At 39.3% G+C, this 27,741-nt stretch overlaps 1 protein-coding gene and 1 non-coding gene across 4 annotated transcripts in view; both read left to right on the top strand.

Moving 5' to 3' along the window:
• Positions 1-27,741, top strand: part of TRAPPC9 (trafficking protein particle complex subunit 9) — a 368,614-nt gene that overhangs the window by 215,525 nt on the left and 125,348 nt on the right. The window lies entirely within an intron of this gene.
• LOC121930193 lies at positions 16,663-16,806 on the top strand. The gene has a single exon (XR_006103851.1). It is a non-coding gene; the product is annotated as a U4 spliceosomal RNA (small nuclear RNA).

The raw sequence follows: 27,741 nt of genomic DNA, 5'->3' as shown, positions 1-27,741 counted from the left end.
GTGGGAAATAATGATGTTGCCAGACACACACTTAAACATTTTATAAATGACTTTGATGCTATAGGATAGGAAGCTGAGAAATATTGGGGCACACAATATTTTCTCATCACATTTTCCTTTTGAATGTTATGGGCTAAGAGCATACTGCAGATGAACACAGATTATGTTTCATAGATTATTATGTTGAAAAACATGAAAAAGAATTTCTGGCAAGAAAATGGGTTATACCTAACAGGAATTTGGTAAGGAAGTGTTTGTTAGAAAGGTGGAATATAAAGTCAGTAAATTAAATAAATAAATGAATAAATAAATTTATACTGAATCCTACAGGGAGGAAGATAGTATTTTAGAGGATACAGGGACACCAGGTATTGAGGGCAATAATGGCATCAGTTATATGAAGGAAATAAGGGAGGAAGAAAATAATATGGAAGTGGCTAAAGGGAAAGTGCCAAGATGTGCAAATATGCAGAGTATGAAAAATAAACTTGATCACTTAAAATCATAGAATCATAGAGTTGGAAGACCGCAAGGGCCATCCAGTCCAACCCATGCCATGCAAGATTATACAGTCAAGGCACTTCTGACAGATGGCCATCCAGCCTCTGTTTAAAAACCTCCAAAAATGAGATTCCACTCCCCCCCCCCAGTTCTTACTGTCAGTACATTTTCTTAATGTTGAAGTGGAATCTCTTCTTAACCTCACTTAATGCTGGAAGGGAGGTATGATTTAATAGGCATCCCTGAAACATAGTGGAATGGAATTCATGATTCAAATGTAAGAATTGAAGGGTATAATCTATTCTAAGGCTGCACCTGCACTGCAGAAATAATCCTAGTTGACACCGCTTCAGCTGTCATGGCTTAATGCTGTGGTACGCTGGAAACTGTAGTTTTGTGGGATATGTAGCCTCCTCTGTCAGAGAGCTCTGGTGCCACAACGAACTACAGTTCCTAGAATTCCATAGTACTGAGCCATAGCAGTTAAAGTGGTGTCAGCCTGGATTATTTGTGCTATGTATGTCACCAAAAAGAATACATCAGACAGATAGGGAATAATGTTATATATAAGGAATGTTTACTTGGAGCAAGAAAGGCAAATTGTGAACATCAAAATGACCACTTCCCATTTGGATTCATTGTGTAAAATAAAGGCAGATGTATTCAGACAGGTACTCTGGATTACAATCCGTCCTTCTTTCTCACGGACTTGAGGTCCACGGTCATAAATATTCACAGAGGGGTGACCTCTGTTATTTTCAATGGGGCACGCCCCCCGCAGCGCGCCCTCCCATTGAAGCCTATGGGGTTTGAATACCGGTGAGTCTCCGTTTTTCCGGGGGTGGGGGAGGTGACAGAACGGATCCCCGCAAAAATGGAGGCTGACTGTGTAAAAAAACCAGTTTCAATCTTTTTAAAGAAAACAACGAGTGAGACCTTTTGGTTAGAAATACAGTGAGCCTTCCACATTTATTGGGATTCAGGGTTGAGAACCCCTGTGAAAGTGGAAAAAACACAAATAAAAATCAACCCTTTTTTTAACCTGAGAGAACACCTCTCTAGGAATCTCTAGGTCTGCAAGATGGTGGCCATAGAATCATGCTGGTAACCCTACAAATGCCTAGAGCAGTGTTTTCTCTAGGAATCTCTAGGTCCTCCAGCATGACTCTATGTTTAACATCTGAAAGAGCTGCACTGGGCATTTAGAGATTCATAGATTGAACATCCTAATCAAATCTGCAAAAGCCAAAGCTGCAGATGTGGCTTAAAAAAAGAAGGGTGTTTATGATGGAAGGAAGTTTTTTTTTAATGTTACTGAAAGCATAATGGTAAACAATTCGAATAAGCAGGAAAAGGGGGGGGACCTGAAGAAACTAGTGTGGGTGCAAAATAAAATTTGGATGATCTGAGATTTAAATGGGTGTGTGAATAAGAAATTGAAGATTAAAGAGGGCTACAACTCAAAATGAGCTCAGGCTTCCAAAGAATGTAATAAAAAGATGGTTTTTCAAAAAATGGTAGCTGTTCAACTGTGGAAGCATATATTCCATGGAAGGTGGTATACTCCCTCTTTGGAAGTTTTTAAGCAGATGTTGGATGCCTATTTCTCAGAGGTACTTTAGCAGTGGATTAACAAAAAAAGAAAATACATCGAACAGTCATTAATTACAGCATTTTCAACTGAGAAAGATAAAGTCCAGAAGAAACAGAAAGGTGAAACCTGCATTTTAGCAAACACAGAAGGCGAGTAGAAAACAGAGTAATGGAAAATGCCCACAGGGAAAAGGTGAAGTGGTAGAAGAGAAAATGAGCTGTTTATTCTCAAGTAGAAAAAGAGGAAAGCTAGCTGTAGCAGTAGGAGCAAGTGAAACAGGTGAAGGGAACAGGAGAAGTTGGAAAATATTTAGTTGGAGTAGCTAATACAGCGATGGTGAACCTTTTAGAGGTCGAGTGCCCAAACTGCAACCCAAAACCCACTTATTTATTGCAAAGTGCCATGTCCCTCTTTCTTTCTAGTAACAAACTCTAGCAAACTTTGTGCTGGGGTGACGGCACATGCCATAGGTTCACCATCACTGAGCTAGTATATAATAGGTGAATTTTTCACTATGGGGAAGAAAAGATGAAACGGAATGGATGAATAAATGAATGGAGAAGAAAAATTATGCCCAAAAAGATGCTTGTGAACAAACAAACGATGAAAAATAAGACCTGTTTGCCAATACTTGAAAAGGTGAAGTGTAAATGTATACTTTGTAAATATAGACTGACGAACAGCTTGAAAGAGTAGAGACAAAAACATGTTATATGGATACTTTGGATGCTAGAAAGTATACTTACTAAAAGGAAGCTTCAAAGAAAGAATGATAGCCAAGTATCAAACTCAGACTGATATTGATATACCAGATAGACAGCATAGAAGATTAATTGATGCTGTTGCTTTGTTCAGGATCTCTGCTATGTAGTATTTTGAATGAGTCTCCGATCTTTCTGTCTAGAACAGAGGCGGGGTACAGACCGCCGCTTTGCGGCGGTCTGCCGCCGCCGCCAGTAGGTCCGTGGGGGAGCCGGAGCCTTCAGACGGCCCGACTCCCGCGCGGACCGAAAAAGAAGCTCCAAAATGGAGCTTCTTTTACCATCGCGTTTGCGACGTAGCGAGGCGCCAGGGGCGCGCTCGCTACGTCACAAGCGGCGCAACACGTCTGGACGCTGTGCGTCCAGTACGTAAGAAGGCGGCGCCCGGTTGAACCGGGCGCCGCCATCTTGTACGTATTCAATACGTACTAGGGTTAGGGGGGTGCGGAAGCACCGCCCCTTCCTAACCCTAGTACGTATTGATGACGTACTATTTGGCGGTCTGTAAACCGCCACAGTTTTCCAAACTTTAGTCCTCCAGATGCTTTGGATTTCAGCTCCCAGAATTTCTGACTGTTGGCCAAGCTGGCCAGGGCTTCTGGGAGTCCAAAACATCTGGAAGATCAGTTTAGAAACCACTGATCTAGAAAGATCTAACACTGGTGCTAGCTCTTCTCTTCTCTTCTCTGTCAGACTTGTTTCATATCACTTGACATATCTAATCAATTAATTCTTTTAAATAATACCAATCAAAGATATATAGTTTTACATTATTTTGTGCATGGCACTGGATTTAATTCATTACTAGTACAAAACAAAGTTTTTTTTTTTACAAATGTATGTCTTTGATTTCAAGGACTAACTTAAAGCACAAGAAGTTATAATATGGAAAATAAAGAATGGTATGCTTTTTTAAATGACTCATTACCATTAAATTTTAAACACACTGAAGAAGCAGAAATCAAGGACCAAATAATATTTGCAGTAATGCATTATTGATTATGCTGTACAAATGCACAATTACACTTACTGTTAGTTCAGCAACCATATACACACATTCATTGTGTTAATTTTTTAAAATAATCACAGCTTGCCTAGTCATGTAGATCTAGATAAAGGGGTGAAACAGACAGACCCTTTGCAGCATTTCACCGCTGCATGCTCTGACGCCTCCTCCAAGCCTCATGGCGGGAAGCTTTGCGGCACTCCAGCTGCATGGCATTTATTTGCACAGCTGGCTTTTTCTGGCCCAAATAGGAGCAGCATTTTGGGCTCATCTAGATGTTGAAAAGTATGGAGGACAAGATGAAATCTTGAAACACCACAAAGGCCAATGGTGTGGAACCAACACAGCCTCTAGCCACTCCTCAGTGGATTAGAGCTGCTGAAACACCATGCCCTCAACTGACATTCCAGAGATATTTTAAAAAATCAGTATTTATTATTGTTATTTTTTACAGAAAATTACTTATATATACTCCGGAACAGGATAATTAATTATCAGTAGCCTATCAAGCCTGCCAAATTTTAATCAAGTTAGGAAACAGAGGGAAAGACCCTATACCCTTCTGCTACATCACTTTTGGATCATACTTGGCCATACACATTCCATTACTGTAAAATATTTACTGTTATATGACACCAACATTATTATGTTCAACATGAAAAGTTTGGCTTTTGCAGAATGATCTACTCCTATTTTCTGGGCAGTTGTCACAGCTTGCTAGTTTTTAATTGTTTGATGTTCTATTTATGCTGTTGGAATCCGCTTTGATTCCTTTGTGAAAAAGCGGAATACAAATTATTATTATTATTATTATTATTATTATTATTATTATTATTATTTAGGACTGAAAATTCATTGATATAGAAATAAAGTGAAGAAGGAAGCTGAAACACAACTCAAGCATCACAGAAATGTGTATTGGGATGTCTGCAGATGTAGATGGTAGTGTCTAGCTATTCCTAGGCATAGTTGCATTCCCTCAAAGCATCAAGCACAATTTTAGAATATCCCTAGCAGAGTCTGTGTCATTATTGATAGCCAGAAATGTGTGTGTGTGGAGGGGGGGGGTTGTGTGTGTACCAACTTTGGAAGGTTTGCCAGCCACTTCTAGAGAATATAGACCATGCCTTAGCAAAACATATGGTCTGACCAAATTACTGTAATTCACTGTGTGTGGAATGACCCTTAAAAGATTTTGTGTAGTCAAGGTAGGCTATTGTAGATAAAGTTAACAAAGATGCATAGAGAGCAACCTGCCTTAATAGATATTTGCACACAGTAGGAGGAGAAAATAAGAGAGGCTGGAAATACAAAAGGTACTAGCAAGTGGTTTTCTTAACAGGCAATCTTGGTGAAGAAAATTGAAGAAAAATCCAGTATTAATGTAGAGATTAATACAGGTACATCAGTGAAAAATCTGTATCCAATTCAGAAAGAAAACGGCTTGCAGTTACAGTTTTCATTTCTAGTCTTGCTCCCCAGGAGGTGTATAAATATCTATCAGATGAGACTGTTTTCCATACAGGGATGGAGTGAGTTTGAATCTGTGAAAACTTATGCCAAATAAAATGTGTTTGTCTTTAAGTGTCCCAAAACTGATGCTTCAGAATGATTGCCTTGACAAAATTGGAGTTAACCTGAAGCCAATAAAAGGATCAACAACAGCGTACAGTAGTTCCTCTTGCTCTTCCAACAACAATGAATAAATTTTTGGAATAGAGAACAGATTTCTGAAACTTAATTTTGTCCCTAAGTTATCATTGAACTAAGCCTCTTGGTTAGGTTATTTTTCTTTCTGAGGTGAAAATTCTCTATAGAGATTATTTCTTGTTGTCAAAAATGATCCAATTTGCGATCTCACTGTCTACAGTACCTGCAGTAATCCCAATAACAGGCTAATAAGGATAGCAATTTATTTCTTACCTTTCACCAAGATTTGCTGTGATTTTTGAATCATTAATGTATGCACAGACTTCCAGCAAAGAGAGAAGCAGAGATAGTGCCAAAGGAATTTCTTTACACGCCAGAGAATTTTTTTTTTTAAATAAATCCACAGAAAACATAACCAAGTATGGAGTCATGGTCTTTTCACTCTAACAGGACAAAAGCTCTTACAGCAGTTGACCCTTTTTTTGTAACAGGCAAATATTCTTCACTGTCTTATAACTTAGGCCCATTACAGACTGGTGTAAAGTATGTCTCCAGGACGTACTAGGGTTAGGAAAGGGCATCCATTCCGGACGCCCTAACCCTAGTATGTCCTGGGGATGTACAAAATGGCGGCACCCTATACACATGGGCACCGCCATGGGGATGTCACCATTGTGCCGCCTCCAAACGGGATGGCATGGAAGTGATGTCCCAGCGCTGCGCGAGGGTGCCTGGGGCGCTCTTTTCACGGCACCAGAAGGAGCTCCATTTCAGAGCTCCTTCCCAGATTTGTGTCGCTGGCGCAGCCTCTACATGGCTGCACCAGCAACGCAAATGAGAAGGGGGCCGAGCGGCCCCTTTCTCAGCATCCCTGCCGCTGTCGGGTGTCCTTGGGGCATGAAATCCCAAGGACACCCCTTTCCAGGCCGCGGGGAAGCGGCCCTTTGTCACTTCCCCCCAGCCTGGAAAGCGGCGGATTGAGGCCTCAGAGGCTGCTGGTGTGGCAGCTGAGGCCCCGATCTGGCGGGGAAGAGGCCGGATACAGGCTGCCCCTTTGTTACGATTATTCTTCCCTTATGACATTCTTTTCCAGTTCTTTTGGCACTCCAGTGACTTCTATAGGCTAAATACAACACACTCTTATTTCTCTGTGTCTTGGGAAAGAATTATGCCATTTGAACAGTCAGGTATTTGGAGTATATGAATTACAGGTGGATAGACTTAACTTCTATCCATCTTAAATTCCACAGCCTGAGTTTGCAAGACTTGAGCAGGTCAGTTGATGACTGGAGTCTTTGAGATTTCTTGTTCATAGGATTGCTGTAAGTGAAAGTTGACTTCACAGCAGTTAATAGCAACAACAAAGCAGAAAAACAGAAGAAAACTTGGAAGAAAAAAAAATTAAAAATCTTGTTTAGATTTCTCTCTTTGACCAGCACAAAATTTTGGAGTATATGAAAGCCTAATAGCATAAAGATACCAACAAAACAAAAGTCTGTTGAAATGTGCTAGGCACTATAAAATGCACTATGCTGATGCTTGAATTAAATTGATTTCACATTGATTCAGTTTGATTTAATGGAAATAGATGAAAATTCAGAGACTTTCTAAGTTCATTGAGGTACAACATGTCAAGAAGATAGATGCTTTGAAAGTCCTCACCTGGTACCACTTCTTCAGTTGTCTTTACTCTGTTGTTGCTTGATGGAAAGTTGATGAACAATGAATCCTAGAGGTTATGAAGTTGTTTTTTCTCTCTCTCAAGTAGCCTCTGTGTCATGATTTTATTGATTTTGTCTAGTTATCTTCCACCTTTCTCCCAATGCAAATGGTTTTTGTTTCCTTTTGCACTAAAGTAGTGGCCTTGGGTGAATGAATGAAGCAAACGTGATTCATGAAGTATGAGAGTGAACCTGGAAAGGAGTAAAGAAATATGCATCTGTTACTATGCTAAATATTAAATCACTGGGACTACTTAACTTTTGGTGAGTGATATCTCTGGTTCCAGTGTCAGAGGGACATTCACTTGTTAAGATGAAACCTTTCGAACCAACCCAACAGCTATAAAAAGGGAGTGAGATATTGATTACTTTATACAAAGTGTTGTCATTGTGCTTCCAAATGAAATAACAGGTCCTATTGGTTTCTCTTCATTAGCTTTTCTTTACTTTTCTTTCCATTAGAAAACAATAGAATTCTTGATTTTTGCCGCCTTGAATAATTGCCACTGGTATAATCCTATTAGAAAATAAGTGAGGGTACATCTGCATTGTAGAAATAATGCAATTTGACACCACTTTATGTGCTACAGCTCTTTCCTATGGAATCCTTAGCTTGACAGAGTTCTCATGTCTCACAAAACTACAAATCCCAGGATTCTGTAGGATGGTGCCATGGCAGTTAAAGTGATGCCATACTGCATTATTTCTACAGTGTAGATGCACTCTGATTTTTGTTGAGTAGAACAACAGAGAAAAACGATTCCTATAGGGTTGTTTTTTGTTACACAAATTGCTCCTTCCCTATTCCAGTTAGTCTAGGTTTTGCTGTCCTACATGTCATAATTATAAATCAAATAGTATAATGTTGTGAAAACTGGGTTACATTTGGTTGTGTTCTGTTTTTTGGAATGGGTATGAACTCAGTTGTATTCACAGTGGCATTACTCCAACATACATTTCTGAGTGATAATCACGGGTGAATAGATTATCACCATCCACAAATGGGTGCGTAAACTCAGATAGAATCACCTGGATCTGCCTCTGACTTGGAAAGTCTTCCTCTGGTTTGAATAAGTATTTGTTGCTATTTGTACATAACCTCTAGAAGCAACTTTTCTCCCTGCAAACAATATGTCTCCATAAAAATAAGACTATCCAAGAAGAAGTTGAGTATCTAATTTTAAATCTAGCAGTGGCTTTCCAAGGACCCATATGTAATAGGAAAAGATTAAACTGCTGAAATAGATTGCAGTTGTTTGTAATGTTGGGTTATGCAGCTGAGCAACATAATCACCATAATAATTAAAGGGTTTTGCCCCTGTTGTCCAGGTCTAGATTTGTTTTAGTCCCATTGCAGTTAATATTGTGGCTTTGAAATAAGATAGATATGGACAGAATTAGGCTGTTGATTTAAGCAGCAGAGATGTTGTTGTTTTTCTTAGGAGAACAACATTTATTCTCTTTTGATTAGCAGTGATAAAAGAATGCGGTGATTGTTCTTTTAGCTTGGATGTGTGTGTCTTGCTCTCTTGCAAAGATTGGATGTATTCTGTTTACCTTGTGTTTATGCTGGAGGTGGGTATACTTCCTGCATTGTTTTTGTCTGCGAGAAAGGCAAAAAAAATAGATACTTCTGCATTTAGTAAACACAATTAAACATATCTTAATAGAGCATAACTCAAACATTTCAACAGAGAAGTAGGGTAATTAAGTTCATGGGGGGGGTGTTAAAATTCTGTATCCTGTAGTTTTTATACCTGTTAGTGTCCATTTATGATTTAATGGGAAAGAGCCATTTGTTTTGCATGTGATTTCTGAAGGGAAACTGGAATTCATCCTTTACCATTGTGTAACCTATCAACATCACTTTAGCTGCTTAATTCCTTAGAAGCAATTTAGAGAGTGATAACGGCACATTAAAGCTGTTGAATAAAATCCCATTTCCTGTTCTAAATGTAGCACAGATACAAAATATAATAAAAGAGAATCACTAGAATCAAGATGCACCTTTATTTAATCTTAGAAGGAAACACAGAAATCAGTGTTGTAATTATCATTTGGATGGCCTATGGGAGATGTAGTCCTCTGTTACCTTATTCTGGCAGTTGCTGTATAATCAGAGTATGGCCCTTTGTCGCCAAGGGATAGAAGTGTGTCAAATCCAAACATCCCTGTCCAGATACAGGCCTTGAGCCCTGGGGGTGCAGTGGTTAAGTGCCAGTCCTGCAGCCATAACATTGTGAGTTCGATCCCAGGGCTCTGAGGTTGACTCAGCCTTCCATCCTTTTGTAGGTCAGTAAAACGAGTACCAGCTTGTTGGTGGCAATTATCCTAAACCACTTACAATGTAGAAATGTAAATGCTACTGCTGTTGCTATTGCTATTGTTTAGGTCATTGTGCTGGTGGCCAGTCAAAGAACACTTGTCAAAAGTGGCTTTACACAAAAATAGCATAGCACCTTAATGTAAAATACATTAAATTCAAGGTTATCAGTGGAACATAGAGGAAGAAATCAATTTGAAATGAACAGAGGAGAATGTATTCAACAAAATACAGTTGTCCCTCCCAATTCGTGGGGGATCAGTTCCAGACAACCCCCCCCCCATTAGAAAAACTGCAAATATCCAAGCCCCATTGGATATAATGGGTGCACACACCATTTTGTCCCTCCTGGCTTCCTGTCTGCAGAAATTCAAGACCGTGAATGAGAAGTCTGCAAACTAGGAGGGACAACTGTATATCAGCATTTAGTTTTTCACCTGTCTAACTTTTTGAGATGCTTCTGAATTGCCTAGAAAGATAATTATCTGTACTTGCTAGATGTACTGTGAACGTAGGTGTTTGTGGCCTCAGCATAAAGTATTCTGACAGGAACTGTATCCCAGAGACAAAAAAATCTTTATTCTTGGCTCCTTGACCCTCATGCCCTTGAGTCAGTTATGCTAGTAGGTGCTTCAGCCACACAAGGACTGCGATCTGCCTGGAGAAATTGTGGCCCATCTACAACAAAAAGATATGCAGCCACTACTCATAACATTCACAACAGTACTGTTTGATTATCTGCTGGAAGCTTCAAGTAGATGGGGCCAGCCTAGTTTCCTTGGGGAGAAAGTTCTACAGTTGAGTGCTGCTGCAGACAAAGCCCTGTTATGTGTACCTACCAAACTAACTTCATGAGGTGTTGGGACACTCAGCAGGGTTTTCTTTGATGATTTCAAATTTCTAGCAGGCTCGTATGGGAGGAGGTGGTCTTTCAGATATTCTGGCTTGAAGTTTTTTAGATATCCTGGTTTGACTTTTCAGCCTATTCCACTTCCTGACCGTCCTCTGGTCACTAACCTATCAGATAACCAGGTATATCATACCTATGGGCAACAGGCCTTGTCAGGTATCATAAGTTGCTTCATAGTTGAGATCAAAATAGAAGGATAACTGGAACTGCCAGGTATCACTAAACTGTTTAGCCACAGCATTTTAGAGAAAGTTTGGGTTTTATCAAGTAAACTTCTGTTGTCCTGGGTCAACATCTGACATCTATAAACTATGTGCTGACTTTGATCACTACAGATTACTGTTCTCCTCAAAGCAAACTAGGCCCTACCAAATATACTTGTGTACAAGTCAACCTTATGTATAAGTCGAGAGAAGGTTTTAGGGCCAAAGTCATGGATTTTGACATGACCTGTGGATAAGTCGAGGCTATAACTTAGGGGCAGGTAACAAAGGGTGCAAAGGGGGAAACACAGTTTCTTTCCCTCTTTGTCCTTCTCTAGACCTCTCCCAACCACTTAACACCACTTCCCAGTCGCTGGAGGAGAAGGTTTTAACATTGGATTAAAAATAAATAATAATAAATAATAAAAATTTTATTTATATACCGCCCTTCCTGAGATCAGGGCGGTTTACATCATAAAAACAATACAGGTTACAATAAAACATCAAAAATTAACTACACATCAATGTAATAAAACAAGATAAAAGCCCCGTTAGCCAGTCCTCTTGCAGAATACGAAGGAGGGGAGGCCTACTAGGACTCTGATTGGGAAGGAACTGGAAGAAAATGGGGTGTTTGATGGGGATAGAAGGTTTTAACATCAGGTCGTGAAAAGAAGGGAGTTAAATGAGGTGTTTGGTGGAGAGAGAGAAGGTTTTAACATTGGATAGGGAAGGAAATGGAGTTAAATGGGGTGTTTGGTGGGCAGAGAAGGTTTTAACATTGGATTGAAAAGGTTAGTCACTATCTCCCCTCCCACCTCAGCATCTCTTTCAGAAATCACTGTGGAAGCATGGAGAGTGGATATCAGGCGGTGCTTTCTTTCAGTACCTTTCTACCCAGTATTACTGTATTGAGCCAGGATTTTAGGGTCAATTTTGGGCATAAATTTTTCAACTTATAATTGAGTATATACTGTAATAACTGAAAACATATTACACCATTCAGAAGACCAGTTTTTCCCCTCTGCCTCAGACCTACAATTAATACCTTTTCTTTGCAGTACTGTACCTTTAAGAACATAAGGAGAGCCCTGTTGGATCTGATCAGTCCTGGGTGAATCTGCCATTTGGCAGCCTCTGAAGTGTAATTGGTTCAGTTTGTTCCCTGGACAATGACTTCAGTGATGAGAGTGAGCCATTTATCAATATGTCAGTCAAATGAATTATGCTGGATTGCAATCTGGAGTGGCGTCAACTACTGAGGGCAGGCTGGAAAGAAAATCCGATATCAGTTCTTAAAATAGCTATTTATTACTGTCACTTTGGAACAGAGGGTTTGAGCTTTAAAGTAGTAATGTGATCATCTGTTTCCTAGCCTTTGTGTATTCTGCTAGTTTCGATCCAGATGCAACCTAAATGGGTCTGGTACAGGAGAAGTTAGTTTACAGCCTTGAAGGTCTGACAGATCGCCACAGAAATAATTTGCCAGCTTACATGTTGTCCAAGTCCTTGTTCTGAAATTTTGTATGATTCCCCTTCTGAACTAAAAGCAGCTAAACTGTCTTTTCCTGAAGGAATAGCTAGAATATATATTGTCATTTGTGTTAATATTTGCTTGGCTGGTTCAACCATCACTGCTTTAAATGAAAGGAGTCCTTTGATTGGTTGTGATATGATGGCAGTATGCATTACGTCTGTGTCTGCTGATTCCAAACATAACTCATTTGTTTCCTTGTCTTTCTGTTTTTTATAGTTGCAAGACACAATGATAAAAACACACTTGTGGAGGGCCAGAACATAGAGACTATGACCTCATGTATAAGTCAATGGCAGGTTTGAGGGCCAAATTGTGCATTTTAATATGACACACGGATAAGTTGAGAGTAAAACGTAGGAGCGTGCAACAAAGAATCTAAAGGATGAAGCAAAGAAAAACGATGCCAAAGAAATTAAACAATTCCAGCAGACATAACTGTGTTCCTACTAAAGGCTGGCTGGATGAAAACAGATGAGGGGCAGTGCTTCCAGGATAAATTACATTTTTGCTTTTCACCAGGGATTGGTTCCTTTTTTTGTAAGAGTTAAAGGTACAGTACTTACACTGACCCATGGATAAGTCTACTCAGATTATTTGGGACAATTTTTAGACTTAAATTTCCAGACTTATACATGTGTATATGAAGTAGTTATTTTTCTCATTAGGACTACACACCTAACTTGTTATTTCCATTTCTGTACTTGATAGGAGGAATTCAGAGACATAGCTGTATTAGTCTGGAATATCAGTATCCAAAGGAATCTTGTAGCACTTTTGGGACTAACTGTGCAAAAGATGCCTTGGGATGACAGCAAACACGTGTTGTGGTCCCAAAGGTGCCTTCTGCTGCCAGCCCAAATAGGAAAGAAAAAGATCTACTCCTATTTGGGCTGTGTTTGGGTTGCCTTAGGCGGCCCTGGTGGAACTTCCAGACACTCCAGCAGCGTGTGGCATCAAAACACTATGTCTCCGGAGCATTTTGAAGCTACTGCCATATGGTTGACTGGGTGTCTTCAGGGCATCTGGGGGTGTGCAGCGTTAAAATGCTGTGCCTGTGAGCCCCCACAAGCCAGCTTTTGCAGCCACTCTGTTCTAGCCCCCGGTCTACAGATTGGAAGAAGAGCTCTACCTAGAACTCTGAGTGTAGAGATATAGTGACTTCTGTCCTCTGAGAGTAGCTAATTTTAGTGCATGTTTGAACCTGTTATGGTTAGGTTACTAAGGCCTGTTACAGACTGCCAAAATAAAGCTGCTTCAGGTCTCTTTGGAGGTATGCTATTTAAATGATGCATGGGTCCTAAGAGTCCGGAGGTTGCGCCAAAGCCACACTTCATTCCTAAGGACTGGAGCACAGTTTTGGTGCAGCTTCCAGATTCTTAGGGTGTATGCATCATTTAAACAGCATACCTCCAAAGAGATCCGAAGCAACTTTATTTTGGCAGTCTGTAACAGTCACTCTCAGTGCAGACATAAAGAAATACATGCTTTTTATGGAATAAAAAAGAGTCTCATACAAATCTTTAATTATTTAATTCTTTTTTTCAGCACACTAGAAGCTCTTTCCAGTTTTATTAATGTTCCTGAATTGAGGAATCACTGGAGTAGAAATGAAGGAGCTGGATGAGCTGATGATCACATATGGTTTTAAGGCAGTTTATTGGTTTTGTCAGTTTGAATCCATTTCCCAGAGCCATGTGGCATCTTCAAAATAGTTGTCTTACTCAGTGGTTTGAAATTTCACTACTACCAAGTTAATTAAAATAACTGTGATATTTCATTAAATAATTTAGAATCATTAAAACTCTCCTTTTCTGCTTGCTAACTGATTTTTTGCATATTGCTCATCACAAAAAGCAAATCCGTAACCAATAAATTAAAATATTTAGATGCCACCTTTTCATTCCATAAGAAATCATCCCCCAAGGCAGGTAGCAATTTAACTTTGAAAATAATGCAGTGTACAAACAAAATAAAGCAAAAGAAGACAAGCACCTCATAATCAGAGACATTATATATGAAGTCTACAGAGAAGGGCAGAAAATTATTTAGAAGCCGGGTAAAATGTAAAACAAATTCACTGTCTGCTACAGTTCCAATGAAGAGAGAGCTTCCCAATCCCAGAGCAGGACTAAGCGATTGTGAAAGACTAGGGGGCTACATTAACCCTCCAGGAGACCTTGGGAACCACAGCCCCATCACATCTGCTCCTGCAAAACAAATCACATTTTTTTTGCCCCCAAGTACCCTCTCTGGGACATGGAGACATGTTTTGGAGACTTCCTGCTGAGCCCTAAGAAAAATATTTAGAAATACTGTTTAGATTGCTTGTGAAATACTTACTGAGAGATACTGCTTTGGGTTCCACATGGGAGATAAGCAGGGTATAAGTTAATTGTTTTTGTTGTTGTGTGCTTTCATGTTCTTTCCGACTTCTGGCAAAACCTAAGGCTAAACTACCGTATTATCGGGTTTCCTCGGTGAGTTTTGTTCAAAGAGAGTTGCCACTATCTTCCACTGAGGCTGAAAGTGTGTGACTTGCTCAAAGTTATTCATTGGTTTTCCATGGATGAGCAGAGATTCAAACCCTACTCTCCAGAGTCAGCCCAGTGCTCAAACCACTACACCATCCTGGCTCACATCAATTAAATTAAATTAATTAAATTTAATGTATGAGAATTAAATAAAATAAATGAGAAATAAAATAAAATAGACGGATAAGTAATAGAAGAGTCACCTTACAGAGGTATGGGCTTACTGTACTCTACTTTGCCGCAGTCTGAAGAAAAATAAGACAGTTTTGAATGCTACAGTATCCAACATTTGAAAAGGCTTTAAATATTGATTTACTGGATCATGGATTGACAGGACTAAGAAATCACAAAAGAGGCTTAGCAGGGAGCTGAGCGCTGACTGTGTGGTAAAGTGTAAGGCAGAAAACATATAAGCAAACCCAAGGCTCAGTCAAGGGAGTTGTTATACCAACAAACATACAGTAGTTAGGAGAGGTATATTAACTGATGTACTATGACAACATTTCAAAACATGCTGTTGTGACAGCATTGCATGGGCCTTCTTTTAAACTTAATATTATTTATTAAAGATTCCAGCAAAGCTTCCTCAAGGGATTTCAAAACTGATTTATGGAGAAGGTTAAATGAGGAAATTTTACTCCTTGATGTGAGAAAGTCATCACAAACTACACAGTTTTTGAAGATGATTGGCAGTTTGGGATTTAATTTGTGCAACAAGAAAATGTCTGTGGTTTTTCCTATACAGAAGAGAACATTTTCTGGATGCACAACAACATTTCTGTGCAAAACACCACTGGGCAAAACACTACTGGGCAGAAAAGCTCCGTCTGTCTTAGTCATCTGTTCCTTGCATGCCTCTCTTTTGTGCGCACGCACGCACGCACACACGCACACACATACACACAAACAAACTAGAGATGGCAACACTATTCAAAAATATTTCAAAATTGGTATAAAAATAGTTTTCTCAAGTGTTAGGAAACTCTGACTTGGGGAATCATTGCACTTAGGCTGAGATGGGGGAGAATCATTGCAATTCAGGAATTATTCCAAGGGGAAAATATTTTAAATTTTTTCTTTCACAAAACAGCATATTCTGCACATATATTTTATTTTTTGCCCAGTAAACTTGGTGGTGTTTTGCATAGAAATGTTGTTGTGTATGTTTCTCTTCTGGGTAGGAAAAACCATAGACATTTTCTTGTTGCACAGAATAAATCCCAAACCTCTAATAGTCTTTAGAAACTGCAGTTTGTGTTGACTTTCTCACATCTAGGAGTAAAATGGCAACATCTTTCTTGCCTATCAGAACAATATTTATGAAGTTTATGTCCTTGACTTACAGGGCTCAAACAGACAGGCCAAAATAAAGCTGCTTTGGGTCACTTTGGAGGTACGCTGTTTAAATGACACACACATCTTAAGAGGCCAGAAGCTGCGCCAAAGCTGTGCTTCACTCCTTAGGACTGGAGTATGGCTTTGGCACAGCTTCTGGATTCTTAGGACGCATGCATCATTTAAACAGCATACCTCCAAAGTGACCCGAAGCAGCTTTATTTTGGCCTGTCTGTCCGGGCCCAAAGTTACACATCAGTCACTTATATTGACAAAGCCAATGAGAAATGAGAAAGAAGGGAGATTTCTCTGTCTCCCTTGCATTCTTTCCTTGCTCTGTCGTACTTGTTGACAGTATGATAGAATGCAAATAACGTAAGGTACATATAGTTCTCCCCCAAATGCCTGTGACAAGTGTGATTGGTCAAAAAGAATGTGGAATAAGCAAAACCTTCCTCAGCACCCTCCCTATTTTTCTTTACCAACTCTAACCACTGCTTCCAAGTAAAAGAGGAAGAAAGAGGCCCATATTTCAGTATTAGGGATGGTGGAGAAGTATGAGAAATGACTTCCTTCTAAGTTAGGAATGGGAATTTGCACAGTGGCAGTATCATGACCAATGAGGTCAATCCGAGGCGCGATTATTGCTAATTGAAAACTTTTCCCAATGCCCTGCCATGATGACTTGAAATATAGTTGGCAATGGCAATTTTGACGGTCTCTACGGAATGGGAATCATGCAGCCTTCTAGATGTGATGGGAGTTGCTGTCAAACAAGATTTGGAGTGCTGCATGATTCCCATCTCCAAAACCATTGACAGAGCTTGGGATTTTCCCCCAGATTCCCCCCCCCCCCACTCTAATTTCCTGAGAGATCTGTTAGAATCATAGAGTTGGAAGAGACCACAAGGGCAATCCAGTCGAACTCCCTGCTGTTCTGGAAAACAGAATCAAAGCATTTGTTTTGGTGTTGTCATCATCGGTGTTGTCATTTACATAAATGCTAGCAAAATGTCGGGAGAAAATATTACTATTTGGTCATTTTAAACTTTGTTCTTTGTGTTCTTATAGATCAGTGTTAGGTTTAGGGTTAGAATTGTGGACACACGCACTTTAGATGATAATATTCACTTCGAAATGTGATAAGCAGACCTGCTACATTCTGTTGGCTAGGACCCTCAGTGTCTACCCATTGGTCAGAAATGAAATGGTGTACACTAAGTTCTGTTTCTGCATTTCTCAGAGCTATGCGGTTAAGTTTTTCTGTTTAACGTCCTTCCAAGAACTTCACAAACTTGCACCCTCCTATTAAAAATTGCATTGCTTTTTGGCATGTTTCATAAAAATTTATATTATAGCTGATTCCTTTTTCAAAAACCTCAGATCATACAACCAGCTGATGAATTGTGCATGGTTGCTCAGGAAATCAATATCCTCTGATATCCACTGTGTAGGAATAGTGTGTGCTGACAAAAGTTGGAAAGCTAAACAGGATCAACAAGCTTATTTAACTATTTTGTATAAAATACAGTATTGTCAGATGAAGCTTACGGTGTAAACAAGGTGGCATGCAATGTAGTAAGTTTGATTAGTTTGTAGCTATGAAAGTATCTACACTTGAAGCTTTGTTTTTAATCATTTGTTGATGTTATCTGCCTTCAAGTCAACTTCAACTCATGGCGACCCTGTGAATGAGACACCTCCAAGAACCCCTCTCTTCTACTTCTCTGCTTAGTTCCTGCAAGCCCATGTCCATGTCTGTCCTGATTGACTCCATCCATCTGCATACAGTCTTCCTCTCCTCCTCCTACCCTCTATATCTCCTAGCATTATTGTTTTTTTCAGTGATCCGTGCCTTCTCATTATATTGTGAAAGTACATCAACCAACACAAGGTGTTGGTTATTACCTATAAAGCCCTAAATGGCTTGGGCCCAGGGTACTTGGAGGACCGCCTCTCCCCATATAATCCGCCCCGCACTCTTAGGTCGGGAGAGAAACATCTCCTAACAGTTCCAGATGTTCGTTATGCTGCTACGAGGAGGGCATATTCTGTTTCAGCCCCTCAACTCTGGAACTCTCTCCCCAATGAGCTCCGCATGTCCAGTTCCCTTGATGTATTCAAGAAAAACTTGAAGACTTATCTATTCCGCCAGGCTTTCCTCCCATGAACCTTGTTGTCATTCTTCTCCCCTGAAATTGTCATGTATTCCACCTTTTAGCCTTTTGTATAAATGTTGATGTTACGTTTTACTGTGATTGTTGTTGTACATTGTTGTTTTTAACTGGTTTTATTTTGTTGTGAACCGCTATGATCTATGGAATAGCGGTATATAAATAAATTTTATTATTATTATTATTAACCTCAATTTGATAATCTTAGCTTCTAAGGAGGTCTCTGGCTTGATCTGTTCCAAGTCCCATGTGTTTATCTTTTTGGCTGTCCACGGTATCCTAAGTCCTCTTCTCCAGCACCATATCTCAAATGAGTTGATCTTCCTTCTGTCTGCTTCCTTTACTGTCCAGCTCTCTCATTTGTACATAGCGATGGAGAATATAATGGCTTGGATGATTCTAACTTTTGTACTCAGTTGTATATCTTTATAATTCAGTAGCTTTTCTAGTTCTTTCTTAGCTGCCCTTCCCATTCCTATCTTCTTATTTCTTGTCTGCAGTCACCATTCCAATCAATATTTGATCCTAGATTCTTTCACTCTTTCGATTTCCTCATTGTCTGGATTGAATTTATGTATCCCTTCTGTGGTCATTATTTTTGTTTTCTCTATGTTCAGCCTTAAACTGCTTTTGCACTTTCATCTTTGAACTTCCTTATTAATGTTCCAAGTCTGTGATGTCTTCCGCCATTATTATGGTATTATCCGCGTTCCTTAGGTTGCTGATATTCCTTCCTTCTTCCTATCTTCACTCCTCTTTCTTCTGATTCTAGCTCTGCTTTTCTTATGATGTTTTTAGCATATAAATTGAGCAAGTAGGGTGACAGAATGCAGACTTGTCTAACTGCTTTGCTTATTGGGAACCACTCTTTCTCTGAATTCAGTTCTCACAGTGGCCCCTTGTCCTTGATACAGGTTTCTCATCAGGATTATCAAATGTGGTGGCACTCCCATGTCTCTGAGTGCATTCCATAGCTTTTCAAGATCTATACAGTCCAATTCTTTGCTGTAGTCAATAAAATTCATGCTGATTTTTTCCCTGGATTTTTTTGGTGCACTCCATTAGCCACCGTATGCTTGCAATGTGGTCCCTGCAGCCTCTTCTTTTCTAGAATCCCGCTTGCAGCTATGGAATTACCCTCTGTATGTATGGTTGGATTCTGTTTTGCAGAATGAAACATTGGAGACTTTTATATTTTGTCTGCAACTTTTGGACTATCGTCTCGAAATTGTGACTACATTATATCCCCGATGAAGATTATATAATGTGATGTCATAGTTGTGGGAGTAGCTAGCTCCTTGTCAGTACCTTTGTGGTACACAGCCTATCTGGGGATTTTTATTTTGTTTATACATCCAGCCCATATGCAGACATGTACTTGTCATTAGTGTGGTTTTAAGGCCAACCGTGGAATCTCCTGTGTTTTCTAGAACTTGAAGCTTCACCTATTACATTGCTTGTTTTTGACTAGATGTATGCTTTAATATGTCTCCAGAAATTCTTTTGTACAGTATTGTTAGATTGTCCAACATAGAATGTTGTCATTTACTATTATCTTGTGTTTATATGTATTGTGTTCCTTATTGTTATTGTTATGTGCCTTCAAGTCAATCCTTATATAATTGCATAAAGTTTGTTTAAAATTTCTGATACATTTGTTTAGGTCCCCCCCCCCCATTTTGGCCCCTTTGGGGGATGTTTTACTTGTTTGGAGGATCTAATTTCTTGTTAGTACACATCTCCTACATGTCTATAAAAAGCCACTGGAATTTGTCTTCCTCGATGTGGTTGTACATTGTGCAGAAGAATAGCTGGAGAGTGAGAAAAGGTGAAAGGCTTGCCCACAGTATTAGTGTATCTTCTAGTGCTATTGAAGAAGTAACATTGTTGGACCACTAACATGGCATATTAGAACTAGTTCAGAGGTCCAGCTTACTAACTATGACAGCTCCTTTCAAACTGTGGCACATATGTTATGGAATCCTCTGCCCTACATGGCCTTTTTACACTGTTTCACCATTCCTTTGATTTGATTATTTGGTTGTTGCCTGCTTTTGCTGGATGTTTTTCTTTAGTTTTGTTTTTTGTTGGGTGATTAACTGATGGTCTGTGAGCTGCCTTGGGACTCCTGTTTGAACCAGAGGATTGAACACAGTGATTTGAATATACTATGTAAGAAGCTGCCTCATATAACCAGCTCATGCTGTTTGTCTTGCCAGTAATGTCTACTTTGATTAGTGCAGTTTTTACAAGCCATGGGCAGAGGTCATTCATATTAATAGATATCGGAGTATTTTTTTTAATTGACTGAATAATGCATGCTCTGTTATTTAGCCACCGAGGTTCTTCTCTAGAAAACTCAGTATTGGCCTGGGAGAATATCAGATTTCTTTCTCTGCACTAAATCTAACACCTTTATTAGCATATGGTGATGTTCAACATTGTGGAATTTATTACACTTGTGAATTACAGGGAATGGCTTGAAACAATGTCCAGTATCCTAATTAAAAAAGGGGAAAAACCAATAATAATAATAATAATAATAATAATAATAATAATTTATTTATAGCCCGCCCAATCACAAGGAATCCAGGCGGGTTACAACAGTAAAAATAAAGAAAATAAAATACAATAAATAAATAAAATACAATAAAATTAAAGAGAGCAAAGTGAGTACATTCACAGTTAGGCCTGATGGAAGTTGGGCCTCTCTTTTTCACTCCCTCCCAGGTGTGATGATGATGTCATGGAGGGAGGGCTCTTCTTCTTGAGGCAAGGATTTTATTTTAATTAATTTTAATTTAATTCTTCTCATTAAATTTAAGAGAAGAATTGGTGGACAGAGTGACATAAGTCACAGTAAATGGGGAGTAGAACTAGGTAGGGAAGGCCTGCCGGAAGAGATCCGTCTTAAGAGCCTTCTTAAAGGCTGTAAGAGTAGAAATGTCATGGATCTCCTTCGGCAGGTCATTCCATAGCTTCGGAGCTGCGATGGAAAAGGCCCTCTGGGTGACTGAACTTAGCCTAGTTTTTATTGGCTGAAGTAGATTCTTCCCCGAGGACCTTAGAGTGCGGGACGGACAGTATGGAAGTAGGCGATCTCTTAAGTATTCTGGACCCAAGCCATGTAGGGCTTTGAAGGTAATCACCAACACCTTGTACCTTGCCCGGAAACTAATTGGCAGCCAGTGAAGGGATTTCAAAACCGGTGTTATGTGATCGGTACATATCTGCCGGGGATATGTTACAAGACTTAGCATGCAAAGATTATACTATGAATAATAGTGAGAACCCTATTAAGACTAAGCACTTCTAGCAGACATATACCATAAAATCGTGCTGGAGAATCTAGGAATGCCTAGAAAGAACACTTCTCTAGGAACCTCTAGGCCTCCAACCTCTGGCAGATGCATACCATAGAATTGCTCTAGAGGACCTACAGAGGACATTTTTTTTTCAGAAGTGGGTAAGTGAAACCAGAGGTACTAGTCCCATGAATACACAGGTTGTTCTGTATTTGTGTTACCTGAGTAACACAGGTTGTCTGAGTAACAAAAGTCCAGAAATAGGTCTCTCTGAAGATATGCTTTCCAAATTTAACAGTATGCTTAATCTGTTTTGGGATGCTCACCTTGCCCAAAATTAGTTCAAATTTTCATTTGTTTTGCCTTTTTAGCAGCATTGCATCTTTCCTTTTATTTTACAAATGAATGCAAATGTGACACTATGATAATTGGTCCTAGGTTTTGATCTTTGTTAGAGCATTGCAATCAGGTTTCAATCCATGTTTTGTATTGCTTTATATTTTGTTATCCATGAAGTAAACAGATTTTTGGCTATTGCAAAATTAAATGTTATAAAGCTGTTTGATAACAATTGTGGGTAGTATCTCTCAGCCCCAGTCACACTTTATTCAAAAAGTGATTTGTGGTTTTGCAACGTGCAGCTTTCTTTTCATTAGATATGAGTATGTGTATTTTTTGACAAGGTGAGGATCCCAAAACAGATGTTAAATTCGGTAAGCATGTCTATCTTATATTGTAGCACCTTTGAGAATAACTGAAAGAAACAAACTGGTGGCATGAGCAGTTGTAGACTTGAACCTACTTCTCCAGATGCATGTTTGGAGTTGAGAGTCTAGAGCAGTGATTCCCAAACTCTGGTCGCCCAGTTGTTTTGGACTTCAGTTCCTAGAAGACTCAGTCATCTTGGCCAATGCCTTGGAATTCTGGGAGCTGAAGTCCAAAAACACCTGGAAGGCCAGAGTTTGGGAATCACTGGTCTAGAGAAAGACCTGTACAAACCGGTTGTGTGTGAGAATATCAATTGAAGCTCAAAACTCCCATCTGGGCTTTTTTTCCCAAGGGGAAAAGTCCGGAAGAGAGGAGGAAAGGTGCACACATGCAGCCTTCCCAGCTGTACTTCAGACAACATTGGGAATAATCAAATCTGTGAATGTTATAAACCCATGGAAGTGGAGGGCCAACTGTAAGGTTAACTGGAAAGCTTGCAATAAGAAATAATCACCTCTTTAGATTTTTATGGGTTTTTTGGGCTACGAGGCCATGTTCTAGAAGAGTTTGTTCCTGATGTTTCACCAGCAGCTCTGACTCCTGGCAAAATTCAGCTGCTGAAAAAAATGTCAGGAATAAACTCTTCTAGAACACGGCCTCATAGCCTGAAAAACCCACAAAAAGCTATGGATGCTGGCCGTGAAAGCCTTCAGCGTCCCAAACCACCTTTGTGTTTGCCAGTAATAATACTGAGCAGGTAGAGAATCATTGGAGATTCTCATTGGAGATTATTGCACTGCACTCTTAAAGCATTGCTATTCCACTTTTAACTGCTCTGGCTGCCTCCTGTTGCATTCTGGAGTTTGTAGTTCAGAGAGGCCTAAGAATTCTCTGGCTGAATATTCTAAATGCCCCTCCCTAAACTGCAAATCCCAGAATGCAACAGGAGGCAGCCAGAGCAGTTAAAGTGGAATAGCAGCACTATAAGAGGGTAGTGCAATAATCTCCAATGCTAAGTCCGAAGTTCATTTCCCACCATTTCCATTTAAAAGGATCACGTGGCTGTTAAAGGCTGCTGTAAATCAGAGTCTACAGTGGTCAAGTATATGTACAATAATCAGAGCTTGTTTAGGGCACTTTTCTGTGTTCCTAATATTTGGCCAGACACATAATTATACAAGATTATACCTATTAAATGTTCTATGAATGGTTAATACTTGTGTGGAGGAAACAGGCAGTTGAGAATGATGACAGCCAATGGGAGTTAAACTAGAAAAAGGTGGTGGCTTCTCCTAGGTGCGGATTATAAAAAGAGAGGCAGAGGCGTATATGTTAGGGGAGTGTGTCATTTTAGCCAGAAGGGTTAGGTAGCCGAGAAGGCTGGGGAAGACTGCCGTGAAGTGCAGTTAGAAGGGGTTTAGTATCCAAGTTAGGGACAAGAAAAGTCCAGAGTTAAAGTGTATGTGGATATCCTGCGGGATATATACCTCTAGGAAGCGGTGGAGATTAATAAAGTAATCTGAAGGACAGATGAAGTAATCATTAGGAAACGGAAGATGTTCACTTATTGGCTGTGGTCACAGATAATCAGAAGGGTTAAGAGATACAGAGGCTAGATAAAGGTTCTATGGGAACTAAGAGTGTAAAGAAACATTTATAAAGTCAAGTAAGGGAAACTATTAAATCTTGTAACTACTGAAGCTTTTATACACCTTATCAATCTTGGATATCAGCCACTAATAAAGATACTGTAATCAACCCAGGTTTTAATAAAGTTCTTTTGTTGTTTCAACAATTAGTTGTCTTATGTGTTTAAATAAACATATTCAAAATGCTACCAAAAGGGAGAAAAACACTTTTATTAGTTGGGACACATCAGAGAGTGGGTATGTAGCTATCAGTTAACCATTGATGCCAAGCTAATAGGATTTTAAAACCCAGAGGGCTGGCATTTGTGGAGAGTTCTAGTGTAGGAGTCACTGGGGAGCGATCCGAGTTCAAGGGTCTGGGCACATAATTGGTGGCAACGGTGGCACACAGTGTAAAAGAGTGAAAGGTTTTAAGAGATTTTTGGCAGTGCCACGTTGTCACCGTCACAATTTGTATTATAAAAAGCATTGACAAGGGGCTTGTCATTACTCCAGTGCAACTAATTTAATATGTATATAAGTCATATGAAACCTTTGCTACTGTTTAGTATACAGTTGTCTGTCTATTTTTAGTTATGTCTTAGAAACAAGGCAAACAAGCTATGCCAATCTTGTAAATAATTCTGCTTTGCCGAAATAGTCCTGTGGATCGCAGTATGATTACTCATCTCTTCAGAGATTTTTAAAATAACTCCTGCAGCTTTTATTTTCAGTCTAGAGTCAAAGTGGCTCACTGCAGTACATGGGAAATCAAATTTGAAATCCTAAGAGCATAAACACCATTATAAACCATCCTTTAAGTGGGATGTTACCATTGTGCTAAGTAATGAATCAATATATAACCCATATGCCAATTCAGTCCTAATTGCCCAAAAGGCCTAGATGAAGTAAAGTGTAAATTATGGTTTAGAATATTGATCCTTAAATAAAAATTATTGCTTTGAAGTGCTGACGATGTACTTGGTGCTGCTGTGAAAACATTCTTTTGACTAAGGACATGCTGTCCAAAATTTCTGTCCCTGAAAAGCAATAATATTATATACTGAGACTGAAAGAGAAACTAATCAACTTTTCTTCACAATGCCAGCTGTAGCCAAGAAGAAAGGCTCATTTATATTATTCATCAGTGCATGCCTAATTGTTTGCATTACCCTCATGTGTTAGGGGGTCATTGCAGATGGATGACCCCGAGCAGAACAAACATGGACCTGCCATCTTCTGGTTTTCCCTTAATCAAGTAAATATTATCTATGACAGCATCACCCAAAACCAAAAATATATTTGATGCTATTTCACTGAGTATCTAATCATGATTTCATTATTCATTTACTGCCTACTGGTACGATGGCTAGATATGAAGACAGATGAGAGGAAGGTTTAGCCCGTGGTGGCAGACCTATGGCATGTGTGCCCTCTCTGGTACGCTAAGCCATTTTTGAGGGCACACAGAGAGATAGGAGGGTGGGGGAGAATAGGAATAGGCACGTGCCTGTTGCCCCTCTTTCCCCCACCTTCCCATGCCTTTAGCTGCCTATCGAGAAACAGCTAAAGGCCTGGGAAGGGGTGGGTGGGAATCAGAACAAAGACTGCAGTCAAGAAATTAAATGAAGGCTAGAATTAGGATGGGCAGCTATTAAAAAACTAGATAAAATCCTAAAGTGCAAAGATATAACTCTGAATACTAAAGCAAGGGTTGCCCAAACCTTTGTATACCCCATCATTATGTACGGATGTGAGAGCTGGACAGTGAAGAAAATGAATAGGAAGAAAATAAACTCTTTTGAGATGTGGTGCTGGAGAAGAGTGCTGAGGATTCTGTGGATGGACAAGAAGGCAAACAAATGGGTTCTAGAACAGATCAAGCCTAAACTCCCCCTGGAAGCCAAGATGACTAAATTGAAGCTGTCATACTTTGCCCACATCATCAGAAGGCATGAATCATTAGAAAAGATAATGATATTAAAAAGAGAGAGGGAAAACCACATGCCAGATGGATGGACTCAGTCAAAGAGGCCATGGGCCTGAGTCTGCAGGACCTAAGCAGAGCAGTAGACGAAAGAGGTCTTGAAGAACTCTCATCCACAGGTCACCATGAGATTAGGTTGACTTGATAGAACAACAACAACAAATTCCATGTGCCTTCATTATTAAATGGCTTTAATAATTAAAACATTTAGATTTAGCATCGTTCATGTTCACAGAGTCCATTTAGAAACTCGTGTGTTCTGAATTTAGATGTTGGTAAGAGATATTTTAAGTTCAGCAATTCATTTTAGACAGATGGAACCATGTAAATCTATCTAAAGGGGAATTTTATTGAACATTCAAGAATCAAAATATGCACAACAATTGTGCTGGGAAATAACAAATATTGTAGTAGGGCTTTACAAGTGGCAAACTATAAATGAATTACACAGAAAGCCAACAAAATGCTTCAGGATGGAGAAATATTATCTGAAAAAAGCGCATTTGCAAGCTCAAGAGGATTCTAAGACCCAGGCTGTTACTGAAGATGCTATAGAGTTGGATTCAAATTGCCTGAATACAAAGAGTTGGATTCAGATTTAGGGGCTAAGCAGAAGTTATTAGGAAAAGAGAGAAAGAGAAAAGACTCAGAAAAGGGTGACAATGGCAAAGCTATTTCCCTAAACTGCATAGAAAGAGGGAGCAGGTGGGAAAAACTTGAGAGAGCACTCTCTGAAAAATAGATTTGAGGTGACAGATTTCATTTTTTCTTGCTAGACTTCTCCAAAGAACTGCTAAGGAGTGTTGTAATTCTGGATGGATGTCAGGCCAGAGACTAGGTTAACAAAATTGTCTGGCAAAAATCCCAGGGCTCAAAAGGAGTAATTTCAACTTGAATTGATTTAAGCAAAGCTTGAAAGCCTAGGTGAGGCCAGTCATTTCAGACAGACTTCAGCAAAGCCTGGTCTTCTTGCAGATACAACAGAGTTCTTGGAGCGGTGGGATCACGAAGTAGTATGGTCAGCCAGAGAAAGAACAGTTACCTTTGTAGTGTAGGGTCTTTTATATGATTTCAGGAACATTAAAAATATTGTCTCATTATTACTATCAAGCTTGCATATCTCAGAATCGTGCATGGTCACAAGGTCATGTACCATTTTGCTGATGGACATGTAAAATACAGAAAAGCAAAAGAATGACTAAGATTTGAGAAACTATGTATGTACTTTAACTTTTAAAAAGGAAAGAAAAATATTGAATGACTGTTCCTAGTGAAAAGGTGATTTTCCCTATCAGTATGATTTCTCTATTTCTAAGACATTTGTTGATACTTTCAAGATGCCATGTCAGGAGATAGAACTCTTTACCTGGGCGTACTTTCTTGTATCCAGTAATTTTAATCACTATTCCTCACACGCACAGCCCAGGCAGTGACAGTTAATGAAGTCTAATTCCTCATTTCCTTCTAATAAGGATACTGGGCTCGATGATTTGGTTAGCAAGGACTTAATTTCCATTCTAAAGTTGTACTGTGCTAACCCCTCTTTTGTAATCTGCCAGGCATAGAGATTAAACAGCGCTTTCCATAAATACATGGTCATATATAATAATATAATAATAATAAAATTTATTTATATACCGCTTTTCCAAAACTGATCAAAGCGGTGCACAACAAAGAATACAAAATACAATAATCAAAAATAACAACACGATATAGACATAACATTAAAACTTGACAATAAAAATTCAATCGCAATTTAAAACCATAAAAACCATATCAAAGCCAGCTGAGTTGATAATCAATGGTATAAGATACATATCGGGGGGAAACCACACTTATCAAGGCACATGGGGGAAAGCTTGATGGA

This window comes from Sceloporus undulatus, chromosome 4 (genome assembly GCF_019175285.1).
Source record: "Sceloporus undulatus isolate JIND9_A2432 ecotype Alabama chromosome 4, SceUnd_v1.1, whole genome shotgun sequence".
Classification (NCBI taxonomy): domain Eukaryota; kingdom Metazoa; phylum Chordata; class Lepidosauria; order Squamata; family Phrynosomatidae; genus Sceloporus; species Sceloporus undulatus.
The sequence above is the reverse complement of the archived record's forward strand: the minus strand, read 5'-3'. Positions and strand labels throughout refer to the sequence as shown.